The sequence below is a fragment of the Lathyrus oleraceus genome, chromosome 2, assembly GCF_024323335.1.
Source record: "Lathyrus oleraceus cultivar Zhongwan6 chromosome 2, CAAS_Psat_ZW6_1.0, whole genome shotgun sequence".
NCBI classification, from domain to species: domain Eukaryota; kingdom Viridiplantae; phylum Streptophyta; class Magnoliopsida; order Fabales; family Fabaceae; genus Lathyrus; species Lathyrus oleraceus.
This window is the reverse complement of record NC_066580.1, coordinates 354241708-354259313: the sequence shown is the minus strand read 5'-3', so window position 1 is coordinate 354259313 and position 17606 is coordinate 354241708.

The window sequence follows — 17606 nt, the reverse complement described above, 5'->3', positions numbered from 1 at the left end:
TTATTAGGCTTATATACTCCCCACTAATCATGCTGAAATCAAGTTTAAACATTGGCTAATTGTGATTAAGGAAATATGAGGTGTGATCAAAAATTGGTAAATGCACCCTTGCATGGTTAAAGTACACGTGAACAGTGCCATATTAGGGTTCAACTCCACTTAAAATCAGCTCAAGAACATGATAGGATTGGTATTTGGCTCATGTGATCAACCAATTTCAAATTATGCATTTTCCCTCCAAAATGCAATTGAATGAACAAGTGGTCATGTGATCCTCTTTCATGCAAGGCAATGGATGATTTGAAAAATATTGGTCATGACAAGCATTTTGCAAAAAGAGTGGCTCAATTTGGAGTTTTGGATCAAAAGTTATGGCACTTTGAAGTTCCATGTACACATTGTGATCCTTTGCTCATAACTTCTCAACCATTCATCAGATGCTCATGATCTTGGACTTTTTGGAAATGGGAGAGAAAGATCTTCAACTTTCATGTTCACCAAAGATTCATTTTAAGATTCATTTTAAACTTGCCATTTTTCGAAACTTTGAATTATAGGTCACTTTCCATTTTTGGAAACTTTTGATTTGACTTCAAAATCTTCAAGATGGGTGTTTGACATGATGAATAGGCCTCTTTTGAGCATGAATGAAGTGTCTCAACTCATTTCCTCAACTAAAAGCCCTCAGTTGACTGCACAGTTGACTTTTATGGGCCTCAGATGACCTGGAGATGGACTGATGAATTTGGGCCTCTACCACTTGGTAAAGTTGCTTCAAAATGAACCTTGGCTCATATAACCTCTTTTATAATAATCATGTGGCCTTCAATGTGTGCATACAATTTTCGAACATTTGAATATTCATATTGCATTTTTTTTGCCATATATCTTCTGTCGTTATTCTCTGCTAGTTGGTAATACTTTTCCCAAGCAGGTGTCGGTGTCTGGTCCCTCAACGTAGAGTCAGCACATTAAGCATAAAGTGTTTATCTTTCCTTCCGCATTCCCCATTGAGTTATATCCTCGTGGACGATGGTTGTTTTCGCTTCCTCCCAGCACATATATTGGGATGGGTTTCCCTGTTGAGTTATATCCTCACCAGGACAAGTCTTGATTCAGTTTGCCTTTTTGGTTTGATCCTAAATTGGCCCCTCGAAGCTGTTTCCTTTGTTTCCCCGCGGTATAAATGAAAATTACTCGATAATTAGTAATCATTCATATTATCCCCGGCGGAGTCTGTAATTTTCTACCCTGATACCGGTAGTTGTAAACCTTTTTTTCCCCCTTTGCAGAGTTAACATTTGGTTCATCATAATCGATGACGGTTACTTTTCTGTGGTTTCCTACCCAGTATCCGGTAGGTATAATCCCCTCCTTGGTGGTTATCTTCATCCAATATTCGATGTTGATATTCCCTCTTTTGCCTAGATAATTTCCCTATTTACGCAATTTATCCCCAGCGGGTCATCTCTCGTTTACCTTTTTTGTTGTTGATGACGATTGTTTCTCCCCTAGATTGGTCATCATTATATACCTAGTTTTGGTATCCCGATGCCTTTTCTTTTCGGTCGATTTATCCTTTATCAACCCAGTAACCGGTTGTAGATAATCTTCCATGCGAGTATATTATCTACGTTCTGACGGTAATAGATGGTATATCTCATGCACTCTTCGGTCGAAGCCTTTTGTTCTTCCCCAGTTGAGTAAGATTCGTTTCCCCTTTGCGGAGTCGAGTATCCATCCTATAATCGAGTTTGCTTTTAGCCCTCTTTTGCATGATGAGTGTCTTGGGAATATTCCCCAATTCATGCCTTGGTTGGTCACCTATTATATGCCTAGTAACCGGCATCCCTGGTGTTCCTTCCTTCTGCTCCCTATTATGACTTTTGTCCCCTTTGGAGTCAGATTTTCCTGAGTTGAAATATACCTTTTAGGTCTTCCTCAGATGATTTGATTGATTGATATCTCTCACCCTTATACCGGTCTTAGATATTCAGTCTTCCCGAGCATGTTGTATCTCAGACCATTATGGGTGTTCATATCACATGTCTCATTGAGCTTGTTACCCAGTAACCGGTAACATCTCATCTCGCTGCTTCCCCAGGAGAGTCTTTTAGACATCCCCAGCGAAGTATCTGTTGTGGATCGTTTTTTGCTGTATTGGCATATTCCCCAATACGGGCGTGTTGGAGTCAGCTCGATGTCTTTCCATTGGTTTATTTCCCTTTGGAATTTTGCTCCCTAAACTTTGAGTCGTGCCCTGCTCACGCATTTCTTTCTTATCCCCATAAGAGTCCCCAAGTTTTTGACCCATGGAATGTATCACTCATATGGATTGTCAGTGTCTCCTGATTGTCTTTACTCCTTTGTGGACACATATCCCCACAAAGTATTATCGTTTTACATACATACATTTGCATCATGAGGTCTCTTAGGGACCAAAATTTGTCTCTTTGTTATTATTTAAGCCCATTCTACCTCGTCGAGACGAAGATTTTAACCTTCTCTTCTCCGGCTAGAATGACCTTCAATAGGGGCATCTATAAGACCCCAATTTTGTCCCTAAGATCCCTCATAGCATCATAACATTGCATTGCATAGCCACAAGGATCATTGAGCATCTTGGTCCCTTGCCTTTGGGTGGGACTCCTTGCGAGTGGTTTGAGATCACCAAGCATGCTTGAATTGTATATCATTGCTTTTCCCATTTTTATTTACTAACCAAAAGCATAAAAATATGTCACTAACATCTTTTGTTTGTAGCTTGAGCAATCACAAGGTCAAAAGCTTCTGGGAGATCATTGGTGCAAAGATATTGCCAAGAGAAGATGAAAGCAAGCATGGTAATGGTTCCCAAAGCTCTCATCCATCAAATATGCCTCCCTAGCATCTTAATTCATCATTTTGATCAAAGCAAGTCAAAGGGTTGGAGGTTTGTTTCTCAAGGAAACCCTAATTCATCTGCGCACCACAATGCCTTGCCCATGACGCAACCTCAACCCATGGTCAAATACAATCAAGGGAAGTTCTTTAATTCATCATTTCATGCATATTTGAGTGTCCTCAATCATCTATTCACCAAGATGTGAATTGTGGACTTGAGAAGTTGATCAGTCAATTCATCTGACTATTTTGAAATGCACTGAGACCTAACTTTCTATGTGTTAGTCAAATGGAGATTGTTCCAAAAGCAAAAATGTTCTTAAGGATAATATGAACAACTTTCATGTTCATCAAAATATGATTTGAAGCATGGAAGACCATCTGCCATTCCAATACATTATAGGTCATTTTGACTGAAACCTTAATTTTGGGTCAACTTCCCAAGGACATAACTCATTCATTTTTTATGATTTTGAGGTGGGATCAAATGAATTGGAAACCCTATACATGTGATAATGCAATGCATTATAGGTCCTTTTTGACCAAATGCCTTAAAAGGCAAAAAAGTCCAACTTCAAGTGCCCATAACGTCTTCATCAAAAATCCAAATGATGCAAAATTTAAGTCCATTTTGATTGCCTTGAAAAGATCTACAACTTCGGTGTTGTAGGTTTTTCCATTTGAAGCTTGCATCATCAAAACAGAGGGGCCTGAAAGTTGGCCAATTTTAGAAACCTTGCATTGACATGTTTTGCACATCACACTTTAAACTCAAATTTAATAAATTTCCACACTTCAAATGAGTTTTTGTCCAACATAACATTTGTTCCTCATACAAAGACCTTTCCAACCATTATCCATATGCCTATGCTTGGATTTTATTAATGGTACTTTCAAAGAGATGATTGTTTAGGTGCAATTGGAAAATTCACTTGAAATCTTGCTACATGAGCAATTGCCTTTGCATTTCACACGTCCAATTCCATCTGGCTGGTGTGCAGAACTCATTTGGCATTGTTTTTGGGCCTTGTGCATGATCATGCAAGCCCATGCAATGAAGCTTCACATGCCATGCACACGGATCCTTTCACACTCTCCTTGCCATTTCCTCTATAAATAGAGACTTCATTCCCTCCATTTCACACGCCAATTTCAACCTGAAATGCTGCAGGATTCTCTTCCTAACCATCACCAAAAAAGCAATTGCATTTTTCTCAAAAAATTTCAGATCTAGATTTCAGCTTCATCTGGTTGTATTCTTAGATCTAATGCTTCTAGACCTTCATCATACACTTCATTGAACTTCTGTTTGGGTAAAGCAAGCAAGGCAACAAGCTCAAGCTACCAGAATTCAAGCACACACTCCAACTGGTATTTTCTTCGATTCTCCAAAATCATTTACCTATTGGCTCAGATTTTGTGTTGGCTGAAGTCCTCTCAATGGAGGCAACATGTTTATGCTTTTAATTTTTGAAATTCATTGAGTTCATGATGAACACCAGATTTTTCCATCTCTGATTTCTCACACTATAGAGATCTAGAAGGAAAATGGATGGTATAGGGATGATGTACATCATCCCTGCTTTCAAATGATGTATAAATCGCAGGTTTTGATGGAGGTTTGAGTTTCTACAGTTTGGCCGGAATCCTGGAGCTCACCGGAGAAGACGGTGGCTCAGGTGGCTTCATCATCTCTAGTTTGGATCCTGGCCATTGGATTTATTTCCCAGATTGAATCTTAGCCATTGTTTGTTATGACTTTCTATTGTTTCACATGTGCACGCATTGACCGTGGATCACCATAGGCGCGCGCGTGCCTTAGGAGCGTGTGATCTGTCAGCTCAATTAATGAGCTCAGATCCAACGCTACTCCTTTTTTTGCATTTTTATAATTTCTGTTTTTATTTTCTTAAATTCCTTTTATTTCAAAAAATCATATCTCTCTCATTTTTAATCCAAAAATTATGGGACCAATTGAATTATTTCCCAAATAATTTCTAGTTTCTATTTCTGATTTTTAATATTTTTTATTTTGTCATTTGATATTTTTTGTGAATTTTCTCTTTTCTGGTTATTTTTAATTCATTTTAAATAGTTTTTGGTATTCAAAAAATACAAAAATATTTTCCTAACTTATTTGAATGATGATGGATCTATGAAAAATATTCTCATCAATTTTTGAATTGATTTGAGATTTATTTGAGATTTTAGTTCAATTAGGTTATTTTTATTCATTTTTAATTGATTAAAAATAGTTTCTGACTTTTAAAAATGTTGAATTTTTTGGTCAAACTTTGGTTGACCTTGTTGAACTTAGGATAAATCACTTGGACCTTTCAAGGTTGATTTGAAGTGATTTTGAAGTTTGACCTTTCCATTTATTTTAATTCAAGTTTATTTTTAAGTATTAAAAAATGCCAAAAATATTTTACTCATTTCTTGACTTCCAATCTTCATCTCACTTTTGTTTTTGGTTGTTTGACCTTGACTTTCAATGTTATTGGTCAACATATGAGGATTGGTACATGATGTTCCATTTAATGCATTTATATTTATTTTACCATTTTGTCATTTCCATTTCTCTTATTCATCTCCTTCTTCTTCTTCTTCTTTTCTTTTTGATCAATGAGTTGAAGGTGGATAAGTTAGCATTGATTAGGGGGATTTAATCTTCTTTGATTCAAATCTAATTCATCTTGATCAATTGATCAAGTGAATGGCTTTGCATTAAGGATAGGTTGTCTTTTAAATCATGCAAAAGGCTTAAACCAATACAAGATCAATTTTCTTTTCCTTTTTGGCATGGCAAGTTGTTGGGACTTGGTTCACTAATCAAGACTCCTAACTTGTGTTTGTTGCCTACATTATTATTGACCGGCCTCAGATAGTTGTGACTTCTACATAAGTCCAATTACGATTGCTTAACATAGCGCTAAATTTGCCTTATGGCACACTAACTACTAACACTAACTATTGACAATTAACATTTACCTTATGCAATTTACTTTAATGCAATTTACTATTCTTGCACATATTATTCATTTGCTTTTCTCTTTGCTCACTTGAGCACATGTTTATGTTAATGCCATTTTCCTTTTGCTCACTTGAGCACATGATTGTGTATATATCGTTTTGCTTGTGTTTTGTTTTGATTGTGGTGAACCAAATGCTAAGAAATGGACTTAGTTTCTAGGACTTTCCCTATGCAAAGAAATGGAGAATTGGACTTAGATTCTAGGACTTTCCTTATGCAAAATTGGAGTAAAAGGATCTTAATGGTGAAGATGGACTAGGAGAACCAAATCTCTAAACTCACTCTTGCCCATTCTTGTTTTACTTCATGGAACTTTTGATGTGTCTGCTTTTGTGCTAGGAGTTTCAATTTGAGCTTAATTGGAGGACCATTGCCATGTACATCCAAATGGAAGATACAAGATACAGTGAGGATCTCTTATGAGACTTGTTGGATTGCTTATACTTTGTGGTTGCTTATTCCAAAGGATGGGAGCTACTTGGATCATCAATATGATCTCAAGAGAGGAACTCCATTGTGGTTTTGATTCTTCATCCCTTCTCTTTTTGTTTACCTTAGGACTTAGCCCCTTCTTCTTCATCTCTCCACTCTAAGCCAAGCCAAAACCTTTGTGCAAACATTTAACATTTGTTTTCAACATTAGAAACTTAAGCCTTATGCTTTTGATTTTTTTTCAAACTTTCTTTTCCTAATACTTACTTTGAATTGAACCTTTTAAGTCAACATTGACCATTTTTTTGTACATACTTCTAATTGATAAGTATAACCCATTCAAATGTGCTTTTGTGGTTCCAATGGCCACCTTCTTAATCAAATTTTTCACAACCTTTAGCTATTAGGTTTGAGTTATCTTTGTTGTAGATGTAATACTTACCTATATCCTTAGTGATGGACAATGAGCCTTCCATGCTTATTATAGGGTTAAACCCTCACTAGCATGTTGAAGCTATCCTTACATGGTGGATTTGTGGTTTGGTTGAGTTTTCTCCCTTTGATAACAAAAGACCTTAAGGCTTTTGGACCAATCAATTCACCAATTCATTTTGAGATTTTTACCCCGAACTACGAGGTTTTGATCCTAATCTTTTTTAAAGATGGTACGCAGGCAATGGGTTTATCCATTCAAACACAAAATGTAAATAAACTTGTATATTCTCTTCTCATCTCTTCAATCATGTTTGCACAAATAAATTTTCACAAGACAACAACCTTCACAAGTGTGAAAAGGGCTCCCTAAGAGTACCTAGGATGTTTTGGGTGCCTAACATCTTCCCATTACATAACCAACCCCCTTACCCAGATCTCTGTTTCTTTTACTAGTTTTTGTTAAAACTTTTAGGTTTTTGTTCGCTTTCTAACCATTCCATTGGATAAATAGAAGTGCGGTGGCGACTCGACTTGTATGATTTACCTTGGATTTGGTCAATATCTCTAATGGTAACGAATACCCCGCTACAATCACTCATTTCTATTTTTGGATTATATGTTCAAGTGTGCAAATATCAAATCAATTGGCTATAAATAGAGACCTCTAGGTTGAGAATTGAGGACCCTGTGCTCCAACTTTGATCCCAGGCATTCAAACCCTCCAATTCCAAAGGATAATCTTGATAATTTCCATTTGGAAATTGAGTTTGAATCTCACTATTTTAGGATTCAAATCTCCTAGGATCCATAGCCTTTTGATCATTCTATTCTACTTGTTCAAGCGTCCTGAGCAAGATCAAGTACAAGAAAGAGCAAGAGCAATAAAATTCAGACCTACATTGAAGGTATTTTCCAGAATTTTTCATCTCTTCGATTCTCACTCAATTCTCTATCATTCTCTTGGATCTTTGGTTGTCTGAAGTCCTACCAATGTAGGTGACAAGATTGAGTTGCTTTGAGGTTAAATCGAAGTAACTCAGATCGTACACCTAAAATTTCAACTCCTTGTATCTCTCAATATACTTAGAGTTAGGATAAATTGAGGCCATATTCGAGGTCAGTACCATTTTTACCTTAAAACCATGTCCTTCTTTTTAATTTTTGTGATGGTTGTGACTGAACTAGTCCGGTGAGGCTCACCGAAGAAGGAGATCTGAGCTTTGGTTGCGGTAGTGAGTTGGCAGTCATCAGAACCACATGATCCATTTGATTTAATCTAATCTTGAGCGTTGAATTGGATTATCGTTTGTGTGGCGCACTAACTCAAGACCATGGTGGAAAGCACGCTGAGAGCCACTTGATCTGCCACCTCAATTAATGAGGGAGATCAAGTGGTCCACATTTTTTCTTATTTTATGATTTTCATTTTATTTGGTTTATTTTCATTAATTCATATTAACTTTAATATTGATCCAAAACATATGAGAGTTTCACCAAAAAAAATTTAAATAAATTCCTCTTTCATTTTCTGAATTAAAATTACATTTTGAATCATTATTAATAATTTTTCATGATTTAATTGATTTTATGAATATTTTTAATTGTTTAAAAATAGTTTTAAGTTTCCAAAAATTATGAAATTATTTCTCCAAGGTCCTTTGACCTTGATTGACAAACCATAATTTAATTTAATGCATATTTTAATTGATTTTAATTATTTAAATGCCAAATAAATTGTGCTGAGCTTCTAATTTTGACTTGTTGAGTTTGACTTGTGTTGTTGGGTCTTGGTCAAGGTTGATTTGCATTTGTTGAGTTAAAATAATTGGATTTAGGGGATTGATGAAATGTATATTTCATCTCCCAAAATGAATGAATGATTTTAATTTGGTAAAAGTCCTCCTTTGACCAATATGTGTTTATTCCATTTCCCCTCCCTCTTCATCTCAATCCCATTGTCTATTCATTCATGTCATAGACCTATGATATCTACATATCCTAAGGCTAGTTGATTGAAAAATCAACATGAGTGTTGATGAGATTAGGTTCACCCTTTTGCATATTCTTTTTAAGTGTGGTATGTTTTAGGAGCATGGTTCATAATACCATGTCTCTAACATGCATTAACACTAAAATCTCTATTGACCGGACTCAAATAGTCGTGACTTCTACATAAGTCCTATTATGATTGCTTAACATAACGCTAAATTGTTGACACAAAAGGCATAGCATTCTAGTAAGTGAGATTGTAAGTCTCCCCTCTTTCATGGTATTGTGTGGAAACTTGGCCTTTTTTCCTTCCTTTGGAAGATGTCTTGGCTCAAAGATCTATGCTTGTGAATAGTGGGTTGAGTGTTCTCCAAAGAATGACTTAATCAAAATAAAAGCAAAAGCAATAATAACTTCTAATAAACTAACAACTAACATTAAATTTCAAGCCATTTACTTTTATGGACTTTAATTTTTAGTCTTATTTCATTTGCCATTATTCATACCATTAAATTTATTTAATTTAATGCCATTTTTACTTTGCTCATTTGAGCAATATCTTTGTAAGACCCCAATTTTTATCCTAAGATCCCTCATGCAATTCCATCATAATCATTAGCATTGAGATCATACCTTGGCATCCTCCTTACCCCTCTTTCATTAGGTTTATTTTGGGAGAGATCACCAAGAACTTTATGATTATATCATATTTGTATATTATCATTTTACTAACTAAAATACCAATATATGGCTTTGCATTTACCTAACTCTTTTGTAGGTAGGACATGATCTAATTGATTCATCAAGTTCACATCTAGGGTTTGAGACCCTCATGAACAAAGAGCACAACCAAGAATTGATTCAAGAATGGTTATGAACATCATATATGAGTCTCAATGTTCTCTACATGTTATATTGATCAAGTTTTCTTCAAGAGTTAGAGGGTGATTTGCCTTGGAAACCCTAGTTTGACTAGGTATATTGAGTAACTTCTCAAACAAGCTATGTCACCAATTGATCAAATTTCTCAAGAGAAACTTCAAAATTCATCATCTTATGCATATATTATCTACCATGAGCCAATAAAGTCAAGGGAATTGGAAATTATCAAGTTGGTTGATGGTGGTTGGCCAGATGAATTAATCTGATCAAAACTGGGTCTCCCTAGACCCTATCTTCTACAATTTTCACCATATGAAAATGATTCCAAGAGAAAACATACTCTAAATGACATTACAAACAACTTTAATGTTGAGACCTAGAGATAGTTTTTCTTGGAAAATCATTTTCTATGTTGAAACATTATAGGTCATTTTGTCTAAACCCTAATTTGAAAGTCAACTTCCCAATGCCATAACTTGCTCAATTTTTATTAGATGAAACATTTCCAAGTTGCACAATCAAATTCAATGTGTCTAATTAAACTTTGATGTTTTAAGTGGGAGCTAATTAAACTTTTATGAGCATGTGATATGAGGCTACATTATAGGTCACTTTTGACCAATACCATTGATCAAGTGATTTTTCCAAACATCAAAAATTCCTAACTCTATCATTTCAAATCCAAATGACATGAAATTGGTGACCATTTTAAAGGTATTTGAGAGAGATACAACTTTGATGAATACACTTTTCTTATTTGAAGCTCATACAAAAAGTCAAGCAAGGTGGAATATCGAGACATATGGCTTGACACTTAGAAAAAATTTGATATGTCAAAAATTTCCAAACTTCCACCTCAAATTTCTCCAAGTTCCAAGATCCAAATTAAAAAAATGTTGAACATTAAAGTTGTTCCTCTTGATCTCGCCTTTCCAAAGAGCTCAAATTCATTCATTTTGGACGAGAAATGCATAGGTTGTGCATGACTTAAACAGGGTGACATCACTTGGCATGAATCAAGCTTCAAACATCAATGTGCATTTGCCTTGCAATTCAAGCTTACTTCAGAGCATCTGATCTTCACTTGTGGACCTCTAGCAATCATTTCATGGGCCTATGCGTGCCCATGCACCATTGCATCACCATTTTCCAAAATTGGAAAGTGAATTAGAGTGTGCAATTATCAACCATTTCAGCTATAATCAAAGCTTCAATTGCTCAGAAATAAAGAGACTTTCGCGCCAGCTTTGATCCCCCATTCCAAAACCTCACTTTGCAAAGGATAAGCCTGAAAAATTCTCTTGAATTTGAGCTTGAATTTCCACTATTTTGGAATTCAATTCTACAGGAATCCAGAGCTTCTTAACCATTCTATCCTTCTCCTGCAAGCAAGTAGAGTGAGATCAACAACAAGCAAGATCAAGATCAACTGAATTTAGAACTTCATTGAAGGTATTTTCCAAAAAATTTAAACTCTTTTATTCTCTCAAATTCCTGCTCAATCCTATTGATTCTTTGGTTGTCTGAAGTCCTACCAGTGTAGGCAAGAAGTTTGAGTTGCTTTGTGGTCAAATCGAAGCAACTCAGTTCATATACCTCAAATTTCAATTCCATGTATCTCTCAATATGCTTGGAATTGGAGTAAATGGAGGCCAGATTCAAGCTCAGTGCCATTTTTTCTTTAAGATCATGTCATTGTGAAGCTGTTAATTTGAACCCGTGACTTGTGGAATTCATCTGATATATCTTTGAAGACCTCTCTAAGGATTCATCTGCAACATGATCATTGTGAAGCTGTTAATTTGAACCCGTGGCTTGTGGAATTCATCTGTTGCATGGGCTATTTTGAAGAAGGTCATTGAGTGGATAAGCTTGGATGAGGCCATCTTTATTTGATGCCTTTCTCTTCAAGATTATATAATTATGCATCTGTGTTGCTTAATTCTAAAAGTCCAAGGGAATTCTAGGTTTCTATTGACATTTTTGTCTATTTGATTGCTACTCACTTGGTTAAATCTTTTCAACTCTAAACTTTTAAATTTTGTACATAGGATAGTCTCTTCATCTTCTCCCCATTTCTTTAATTTCAAAATCTCTCCCTCCATTTTTTCAAAATCTTATTTGTGTGAACTACTTTTGTTCTAAACTTTGACCACTTTGCAAAAAGATAAAAACTTTGGCCTTATGCCATTGCATTTTCAAATTTATTTCCTTAAATCAAAATTGTAAATAAACTTAACCATACTTGACTTAAAATTTCAAAAATCCAAAAAGAACTAACTCATTCAAATCATTTTAGGCCTTTGTGCCTTTCAAACTTAGATTTTGTTAAAATCAATGCATCCATTTTTGAAATTTGTAACACGAACTACGAGGTTTTATCCCTCATTTTTATGTTGGTACGTAGGCACAAGTCTGAAGGTCTTGTCAAACACAAAAATATAATTAATGATTTATTTTCTCACCCCCCCCCCATTCTATTTGTTTGTAAACATCACTTTGTATAAAATACATATGCACACAAAAAGGGATCCCTAAGAGTACCTAGGACTCTTTGGGTGCTAACACCTTCCCTCTGTGTAACCACCCCCTTACCTGTTATAGCGGGGTTTTCATTACTTTTAGGTTTATTGACTAAACCAAAAGTAAGCATACAATTCGAGTCGCCACCGCACTTTTATTTGTCCAAAGGAAAGGCTAAAAAGTGAACAAAAGCCAAGTAAGAAGTTTTATCAAATCAAAAACTAATAAAAATGTCAGAGATCTAGGTAAGGAGGTTGGTTATGAAATGGGAAGGTTTTACGCACCCAAAACATCCTTAGTACTCTAAGGGAACCCTTTTTGCAAATTTGTGTTGTAGGTTGGTATTTGTGAAAAGATTTGTGAAAAAGATTGGGGGGATGAGAAAAGAATAGATTATATTTACAAGTTTTCTTGTTTGAATGGATGAACCCATTGCATACGTACCATCACAAAGGTAGGATCAAAACCTCATAGTTCGGGGTAAAAATCTCAAAGATTGGTGAATTGATTTGATCAAAAGCCTTAAGGTCTTTTGTTATCAAAGGGAGAAAACTCAACCTAAACCAACAATCCACCATGTGAGGAGAGCTTTAACATACTAGTGAGGGGTTAGCCCTATAATATGTATGGAAGACTTATAATCCAATCACTAAGGATAAGGTGAGGTTTACATCAACCACTATGATAACTCAAACCTATGACTAATGTTTATGAAAAGGTTTTAATAAGGTGGCCATTTGAACCACAAAAACAACTTGAAGTGAGTTATATTTATAAGTTTGATGTATTTACAAAATGAAGTTAATGTTGGATTATCATTCATTCACAATGAGTATTTAATGAAAATATTTTGAAAAGTCAAAGTCATAAGGCCTAGGTTTCTAATTTGAAACAGTGTCAAAGTTGGAAAGAAAAGATTTTGGCTTGGGTTAGAGTGAGGGAAAGAAGAGAAGGGCTAGTCCTAAAGCATACAAAGATAAGAGAGAAGATAAAACTTTTGGAGTTCCTTTTCTTGAAATCATAGATATGATTCAAGATGCTCCTTTCCTTTGGACTTAGTAAACAACAAGCAATCACACAATTATAGATTCAAGCTCCTAGGATCTCCATTTGGCTTGTCTCTCTTAACTTTACTATCCATGACAATGGTCCTCTTTACTATCTCAAGATGGAATCCCTATCACACAAGAGCAAACATCAAAAAGTTCATAACACAATAAGAGGAATGGACAAAGAATAAGTTTTGGAAAGGAAGTCCTTTGAAGTCAACTTAGAAATTTAGCATTCTAAAGGCATGAGGCCTAGTTGCTCTTTAACATATTTAGCATTCTAAAGGCATGAGGCCTAGTTGTTCTTGAACTCCTTTTAAGCATAGGTAAGTCCTAATTCTAAGTCCTTTCTCAGTAGGTTCACACAAAACAAAAGCAAAACCAACACAAGATAACAATATATTTATATATAATAATGAGCTCAAATGAGCAAAAGGAAAATGACATAAACATAAAATATGTGCTCAAGTGAGCAAAATGAAAAGCAATATGAATAAATGAGCAAGAAATGAATGACATTAAAGTAAATTGCAAGAAATTAAATGCTCAAATTAAAGTTAGTAATTAGTATGGTTATGTTAGTTTGTCATAAGACAATTTAGTGCTATGTTAAGCAATCGTAAGTGGACTAATGTAGTAGTCACACCTATCTAAGGCCGGTCAATAAAACTATATGCAAATAAACACAAGTTAGTGATCATGACTAGTAAGCCAAGCTCCACAAACTGGCCAGGCCAAAAGAAAAGAGAAAGGCCTTGTATGGACTTTAGGTTTTTTGCTTGACCAAGAAGCAACCTATCTTGGACACAAAGCAACACACTTGATCTTGGATCAAGTTGAGTTTGATTTGGATCAAAGAAGGTTAAACCTCTCATTTGTCAAGATTAACCATAAGACATTAACTTATTGGCCAAAAATAAAAAGAAATGGGATGAAGGTGAAATGGATGGAAAGAGAAATATAGTATCAAACACAAATGGTCAAATGTGAATCAAAACATCATCAATCAATGTCAAAGGGAAGAGAAATGAAGACCCCAAGTCCACAAGTCAAACATATTTTTTTGGTATTTTTTGAATTAAAATTAAATGCAAAATAAAATGGACAAAATATGGTTAAACCTCAAATTTAATTCAAATCAACTTCAACAAGTCCAATTAAATTCTCATAGGTCTAACATGGTCAAACAAGCTTTGACAATTTTTCTCAACAATTTTTGATATCAGAAATTATTTAAAAATAATTAAAACAATGAAAAATAACACAATATGAATTAAAATCTCAAATAAATCTCAAATCAAATAAGAAATTAATGAGACTAATTTTCATAGACTTATCATGATCCATTGGTGTTAGGGAAATATTTTTGGATTTTTCAAATATCAGAAAGTATTTTAAATGAATTAAAACTATTAAAAAACCAAATAATTCACAAAAAATATTAAATTAAGTCACAAAAATAATTAAAAATCAAAATATGAAACTAGATTTTTCAAGCAATTTTTTGGCATTGGTCTCATATTTTTATGAATTCAAATAAAATATTTATGAATTTTTGAAAATAAAAGGAATTAAATGGAACTAATAGAAAATAAGAAAATAGCAAAAATGCGTAGCCACATGATCATTTCATTAATTAACGTGACAATGATCCTAGGACTCAGAGGCGCGGATACACGAAACACCTTGGTCAAACGCGCTACACTTTGATTTAAAATAAGTCAATACATTGGAAGGCTGAGATTAAAACGTTTGAGCATCATCCAAGGGCCCTGAAGCTCCCATATGGGGATGGTGGTGGAAACCACCATCTTCTCCGGCGATCTAACCAGATCCGGCCACCACGCGCAGGAAATCAAAGTTCAATGAAAATGAAAAAGGAAGGTATCAAAATGAAGCTGAGGTGATGTACATCACCCCTATCACCATGGATCATCCTCACAATTCCTATTTAGAGAGAAAACAACACAAACCAAAGGAATTCACATCATATTGCAAGATCTGAATCAAAGAAAATTGAGATTCTACCTCTAAAATGGAGCTTCAAACAACACGAATTGTGCATGCTCTTGATCTACTTTTGCTCTGGAAGTGTGATGATGATGCAAGGTTAAGGAATTCAGCTTTGAAAATCAACTAATGATGTTGAAATTCAAGCTTGAAATTGAAATAGAAAACTGAAAATTCCTTTAGTGAGGGTTTGGTTTTCAATTCAGTAGCACTTTAGAGCTCCACTTGGTTACCATTTGAATGAGAATGAGCTTCTATTTATAGCTGGAATGTGATGCACGGCAATGCTTGGCTCGTGTGCATGAAGTTTGAAATCTCCTTCCATGGGCCTGTACAGGCGCATGTAAGGCCCAAGAATGAATGCAAATCCATGTTGAACTCATCTGGAAATGAAATGGACGTGCACAATGGACTACACAAGCTTGCACACTAAGTTACAAAGTGAAATGCACAAATGAACATAAACATAAAGCTCTTCGAAAGTCACTCATGGAAAGTCAGAAAAATTAATGTGAGTAATGGTTGGATAGCCCTTGAAGTAAGGAACAAAAGTAATGTTGGGCAATAATTTATTTGGCAACTGGAAATTTATGAAAACTAGCTGTGAAGGTTTGGGTACAAAACATGTCTAGGTTCCCTTTGAAAATTTTCACCACAAGCAAGCATCTTCAAGCCCTTCTATTTCAATAATGCAAACCTCAAATGGAAAAACCTCCAACATCAAAGTTGTAGATATTTTCAAGGTGATAAATTTTGACTTAAATTTTGAATTATTTGGATTTTTCTTGAGAACTTTATGGGTACTTGAAGTTAGGAATTTTTCAAATTCAATGACTTAGGTCCAAAGTGACCTATAATGTTTTGTATTATCACATGTACTTATTTTAGGATTATGAAAGTTTGTCCAACATAACATTTGAATTAGACGTCTTAAGCTTTCCAGTGCATTCGGTCTCATCTCAAAATCATAAAAATTAAGGAAGTTAGGTCCTTGGGAATTTGACCCAAAATTAGGGTTTCAGTTAAAATGACCTATAATATTTTGAAATGAATGATGACCTTCGAAGTTTCAAATGGATTTTTAATGAACATGAAAGTTATTTATATGGTTCTTAAAAACAGTTTTTCTCTTGGGGTCATCTTCATTTGACAAAGACATCAAAAGTTGTATCTCAGTGATCCTCAGTTTAGTCAGATGACTTGACTAGTCAACTTCTCAAGGACAAACTTCCAATCTTGATGAATGAATGATTGAGGATCCTCACATAGGCTCTGTCGCACCCCAAAATTTGACTTTGGTTTTGTTGACCAAATCCTGATTAATCTCGTTGTCTCGTATTCATCTCAATTTCTTAAACTTCGCATGACAAATGGTTTTATTAGGTTTTGTGTGTTTTCGTTGCTTACCGCGTTGTATTTCGTTGTTTTAGCAAAACCTGGCCGATATCGTTGCCTCGTATTTATCTCGCTTATCTCTTTTGTGCGTGGCATCGCTTCGATTAGGATTTGTGCGTTTTTATCTATTTAATTGTTTGTTTGTCGGTATTTTGACTGTATTTTGAATATATTAGAGTTTTTGTATTGTCCGATTATTTGTGATTGTGTTTGTCAGCGTTTTCGTGATGTCGTGTTGATTTTATTATTGCCTAGGGTTGTTTATTTAATTACGTGTTGTGCCGTGTGATTTAATCGAGTCTGTTTGAGTCGTGTTGTTGATTTTACTGGTTTACCGGTTTACTGGTTTATTGGTTTTATCAATTTGTCTGTTTTGCTGTGCAAATTGTCATCGTTTTTATCGCGTTCGTATCGCTCGATTTTATCGTATTTTAATCGTGCGACGTTTAATATTATTTGTGCTTAATATTAATTGTGTTTAGTTGTTAATTAGTTTATTTAATTAGGATTAATATTATATTAGTTTATTATTATTATTATTATATAATATATAAATTATATTATTAATTTATGTTAGATATTTTTTTTTAGGTTTCCTATTGTTTAAGTAATCTAAATATATATTATTAATTTATGTTAGATTTTTTCGGTTTCCTATTGTTTAAGTAATCTAAATATATATTATTAATTATGTTAGATATTTTTTAGGTTCCTATTGTTTAAGTAATCTAAATATATATATATATATATATATAATATATATATATATATATATATATATATATATATATATAGATGTTGTTAGTAAGAAAAAAGAGGTGGGTGGATCAGTAAGGAAAAAACGTGTGGTGAGAGAAACAGAGAATTGAAAAGAAATATTTTTCCAAAAGTATTACCGTATTTCACTTGTTCTTCATTTTCGGTAACCCAAAATCGTCCCGATTATTCACCGAAACACAAAACCGATTTCATAT